The 5000-nt window shown below is 47.1% G+C and overlaps 6 non-coding genes across 6 annotated transcripts; 2 read left to right on the top strand and 4 right to left on the bottom strand.

Annotated features, from left to right (window-relative positions):
- The first annotated feature begins 1884 nt into the window (after positions 1 to 1884).
- Positions 1885 to 1955, top strand: TRNAG-GCC (transfer RNA glycine (anticodon GCC)). The gene has a single exon. It is a non-coding gene; the product is annotated as a tRNA-Gly (tRNA).
- A 71-nt stretch (positions 1956 to 2026) lies between these two features.
- TRNAW-CCA (transfer RNA tryptophan (anticodon CCA)) lies at positions 2027 to 2098 on the bottom strand. Its single transcript has one exon. It is a non-coding gene; the product is annotated as a tRNA-Trp (tRNA).
- Positions 2099 to 2346: 248 nt separating this feature from the next.
- TRNAN-GUU (transfer RNA asparagine (anticodon GUU)) lies at positions 2347 to 2420 on the bottom strand. Its single transcript has one exon. It is a non-coding gene; the product is annotated as a tRNA-Asn (tRNA).
- Positions 2421 to 2627: 207 nt separating this feature from the next.
- On the top strand, positions 2628 to 2698 carry TRNAG-GCC (transfer RNA glycine (anticodon GCC)). Its single transcript has one exon. It is a non-coding gene; the product is annotated as a tRNA-Gly (tRNA).
- A 1741-nt stretch (positions 2699 to 4439) lies between these two features.
- On the bottom strand, positions 4440 to 4511 carry TRNAW-CCA (transfer RNA tryptophan (anticodon CCA)). Its single transcript has one exon. It is a non-coding gene; the product is annotated as a tRNA-Trp (tRNA).
- Positions 4512 to 4759: 248 nt separating this feature from the next.
- Positions 4760 to 4833, bottom strand: TRNAN-GUU (transfer RNA asparagine (anticodon GUU)). Its single transcript has one exon. It is a non-coding gene; the product is annotated as a tRNA-Asn (tRNA).
- Between the last annotated feature and the right edge of the window lie 167 nt (positions 4834 to 5000).

Raw genomic sequence — 5000 nt, 5'->3', positions numbered from 1 at the left:
TTAGACTCAATATATATCTTGATATGTATGTGCCTGCCTGGAGCTTGTCTTATATAAGCCATCATCATGTGAAACTTTGGCGTTGTCATGTCTGCTGCGCACACTTTGTTCATATGTGTACAATTTAAGTGTGTGCACCTGATCACTGTCTTGGACAGAGCTATGCCTGTTAACTGCCCATGTGAAGCATTGGTGGTTCAGTGGTAGAATTCTTGCCTGCCACGCGGGAGGCCCGGATTCGATTCCCGGCCAATTCAAGGCTGTGTTCCTTTGACTTTGTTTTCGAAAGGAAATATATGAACTCAGTGGGGAATAAAATGGTAAGCAGTGACCCCGACGTGATTTGACCACGCAACCTTCTGATCTGGAGTCAGACGCGCTACCGTTGCGCCACAAGGTCCTTACACTTACAGCCTTCAAGCCAGATCAACAAATGCTGATGGCCTTTTGACTTATTTTCCCCTCCTCATATGCCTACAGTTGTATTACAGGGCTAGGCCTTTTGTTTTCTATCCTAATTATGAAATTGACTGCAGGTGCAGAGAGAACGCAGAGGATTGAAATGTTCAGATAAAGGGTCTTAAGCAGGAGAGAGCAGAGGTACGTATCTGTGTTTCATTAAAGTGTTTCATGCAGGCAAAAAGGATACTTCCCTGGGTGGGCTTGAACCACCAACCTTTCTGTTAACAACCGAACGCGCTAACCATTTGCACCACAGAGGTTAATAACTGTAGCCCAGTTCCTGAGACTCAATATATATCTTGATAATTGTGTGCCTGCCTGGAGCTTGTGTTATATAATGCGTCTTTATGCCATACAGCATTTCTCATTTGCTTAGTGTCTTGTTATTGTTGGACGTAATGATGAATAGACTACTGTCTAATGGTCTTAGAGCCAGTATTACTACCGGTCCCAGTGTATGAGACACATACATGACTTTTCTGTTGCCTGCTTAGCATAGCTCCCTGCTCCTCTGTAGGTGTGCTACCAGCCAGTAAGGTGTGTGCCTTGCCCATCAGATGTGTTATGTTAGACTTGACTTCTCTGTGAGAAAAGTCTCCCTCCCATAGCAGGTGCTTTCTCTGAACTCTTGACTTGTAAGACTGCTGGGAAAGGCCCTCCCTAGCCCCTCACTCAGATATATACATTTACCTTCAGAGCTCAGCTTTGGAGAAAGAGATTGGGGAGAGAGCAAATAGGGGAAGGCCCATGGTGCACACTTTATTTTACATAAAAGCTGGGGCTTGTGGGAGGACAGGGACAAGAGGGTTCTCAGGGAAAGAAATCCCAGGAGTATTGATGGCTAGGCCCTGAAACACAACAATCCCGGATTGGCAAGGCACAATATGCCTGTGCAACAGGCCTGACCCTAGGCTTCCGGAGTTCTTGGTCACAAAAGGCTCCAGTGATCTAAGCCCGACCAGGGCTGTGCCCGACCAGGGCTGTAGGCCGCATTGGGAGCGCGTTAGGGACGCGTAAAGGGACGCAGGGCGCAGAACTCTGCCCGTTTCACCCCAGCATTTAGGGGAGGACACAGAATCTGGGAAAGCCAGTGGGAAGGATTTTCCAGGAGGAGAGTTCAGTGAGATAATCTGAAACACAATAGTGCTGGTGATCTGGCGGGTGCATTCTGTGAACCACTTTTGTCGGGAGCAGCCTGCCATCATGCCCTGATAAACACAACTCTAGTCCCAAGCCAGTGACCTCAGCAAATGCAAAGACATTCATAGTTATAGTCTCCTGCATCTGATTCTTGCCATCTTCATGTGAAACGTTGGCGTTATCATGTCTGCTGCGCACACTTTGTTCATATGTGTACAATTTAAGTGTGTGCACCTGATCACTGTCTTGGGCAGAGCTCTGCCTGTGAACAACCCATGTGAAGCATTGGTGGTTCAGTGGTAGAATTCTCGCCTGCCATGCGGGAGGCCCGGGTTCGATACCCGGCCAATGCAAGACTGCTTTCTTTTGACTTTGTTTTCGAAAGGAAATATATGACCTCAGTGGGGAATAAAATGGTAAGCAGTGACCCCGACGTGATTTGAACACGCAACCTTCTGATCTGGAGTCAGACGCGCTACCGTTGCGCCACGAGGTCCTTACACTTACAGCTTTCGGAGCCAGATCAACAAATGCTGTGGGCCTTTTGACTTATTTTCCCCTCCTCATATGCCTACAGTTGTATTACAGAGCTTGACCTTTTGTTTTCTATCCTAATTATGAAATTGACTGCAGGTGCCGAGAGAACGCAGAGAATTGAAATATTCAGGGAAAGGGTGTCCAGCAGGAGAGAGCAAAGGTACGTATCTGTTTTCCATTCAAGTGTTTCATGCAGGCAAAATAATACGTCCCTGGGTGGGCTTGAACCACCAACCTTTCGGTTAACAGCCGAACGCGCTAACCGATTGCGCCACAGAGACGAGTGACTACTGCATCTTTCCTTAGACTCAATATATTCCTTGATATGTATGTGCCTGCCTGGAGCTTGTCTTATATAAGCCATCATCATGTGAAACTTTGGCGTTGTCATGTCTGCTGCGCACACTTTGTTCATATGTGTACAATTTAAGTGTGTGCACCTGATCACTGTCTTGGACAGAGCTATGCCTGTGAACTCCTCATGTGAAGCATTGGTGGTTCAGTGGTAGAATTCTCGCTTGCCACGCGGGAGGCCCGGGTTCGATTCCCGGCCAATGCAAGGCTGTGTTCCTTTGACTTTGTTTTCGAAAGGAAATATATGAACTCAGTGGGGAATAAAATGGTAAGCAGTGACCCCGACGTGATTTGACCACGCAACCTTCTGATCTGGAGTCAGACGCGCTACCGTTGCGCCACAAGGTCTTTACACTTACAGCCTTCAAGCCAGATCAACAAATGCTGATGGCCTTTTGACTTATTTTCCCCTCCTCATATGCCTACAGTTGTATTACAGGGCTAGGCCTTTAGTTTTCTATCCTAATTATGAAATTGACTGCAGGTGCAGAGAGAACGCAGAGGATTGAAATGTTCAGATAAAGGGTCTTAAGCAGGAGAGAGCAGAGGTAGGTATCTGTGTTTCATTAAAGTGTTTCATGCAGGCAAAAAGGATACTTCCCTGGGTGGGCTTGAACCACCAACCTTTTTGTTAACAACCGAACGCGCTAACTATTTGCACCACAGAGGTTAATAACTGTAGCACGGTTCCTGAGACTCAATATATATCTTGATAATTGTGTGCCTGCCTGGAGCTTGTGTTATATAATGCGTCTTTATGCCATACAGCATTTCTCATTTGCTTAGTGTCTTGTTATTGTTGGACGTAATGATGAATAGACTACTGTCTAATGGTCTTAGAGCCAGTATTACTACCGGTCCCAGTGTATGAGACACATACATGACTTTTCTGTTGCCTGCTTAGCATAGCTCCCTGCTCCTCTGTAGGTGTGCTACCAGCCAGTAAGGCGTGTGCCTTGCCCATCAGATGTGTTATGTTAGACTTGACTTCTCTGTGAGCAAAGTCTCCCTCCCATAGCAGGTGCTTTCTCTGAACTCTTGACTTGTAAGACTGCTGGGAAAGGCCCTCCCTAGCCCCTCACTCAGATAGATACATTTACCTTCAGAGCTCAGCTTTGGAGAAAGAGATTGGGGAGAGAGCAAATAGGGGAAGGCCCATGGTGCACACTTTATTTTACATAAAAGCTGGGGCTTGTGGGAGGACAGGGACAAGAGGGTTCTCAGGGAAAGAAATCCCAGGAGTATTGATGGCTAGGCCCTGAAACACAACAATCCCGGATTGGCAAGGCACAATATGCCTGTGCAACAGGCCTGACCCTAGGCTTCCGGAGTTCTTGGTCACAAAAGGCTCCAGTGATCTAAGCCCGACCAGGGCTGTAGGCCGCGTTGGGAGCGCGTTAGGGACGCAGGGCGCAGAACTCTGCCCGTTTCACCCCAGCATTTAGGGGAGGACACAGAATCTGGGAAAGCCAGTGGGAAGGATTTTCCAGGAGGAGAGTTCAGTGAGATAATCTGAAACACAATAGTGCTGGTGATCTGGCGGGTGCATTCTGTGAACCACTTTTGTCGGGAGCAGCCTGCCATCATGCCCTGATAAACACAACTCTAGTCCCAAACCAGTGACCTCAGCAAATGCAAAGACATTCATAGTTATAGTCTCCTGCATCTGATTCTTGCCATCTTCATGTGAAACGTTGGCGTTATCATGTCTGCTGCGCACACTTTGTTCATATGTGTACAATTTAAGTGTGTGCACCTGATCACTGTCTTGAGCAGAGCTCTGCCTGTGAACAACCCATGTGAAGTATTGGTGGTTCATTGGTAGAATTCTCGCCTGCCACGTGGGAGGCCCGGGTTCGATTCCCGGCCAATGCAAGACTGCTTTCTTTTGACTTTGTTTTCGAAAGGAAATATATGACCTCAGTGGGGAATAAAATGGTAAGCAGTGACCCCGACGTGATTTGAACACGCAACCTTCTGATCTGGAGTCAGACGCGCTACCGTTGCGCCACGAGGTCCTTACACTTACAGCTTTCGGAGCCAGATCAACAAATGCTGTGGGCCTTTTGACTTATTTTCCCCTCCTCATATGCCTACAGTTGTATTACAGAGCTTGACCTTTTGTTTTCTATCCTAATTATGAAATTGACTGCAGGTGCCGAGAGAACGCAGAGAATTGAAATATTCAGGGAAAGGGTGTCCAGCAGGAGAGAGCAAAGGTATGTATCTGTTTTCCATTCAAGTGTTTCATTCAGGCAAAATAATACGTCCCTGGGTGGGCTTGAACCACCAACCTTTCGGTTAACAGCCAAACGCGCTAACCGATTGCGCCACAGAGACGAGTGACTACAGCATCTTTCCTTAGACTCAATATATATCTTGATATGTATGTGCCTGCCTGGAGCTTGTCTTATATAAGCCATCATCATGTGAAACTTTGGCGTTGTCATGTCTGCTGCGCACACTTTGTTCATATGTGTACAATTTAAGTGTGTGCACCTGATCAC

Source organism: Lissotriton helveticus, chromosome 1_2 (assembly GCF_964261635.1).
Source record: "Lissotriton helveticus chromosome 1_2, aLisHel1.1, whole genome shotgun sequence".
Lineage (NCBI taxonomy): Eukaryota > Metazoa > Chordata > Amphibia > Caudata > Salamandridae > Lissotriton > Lissotriton helveticus.
This window is presented reverse-complemented; position numbering and strand designations above follow the sequence as displayed.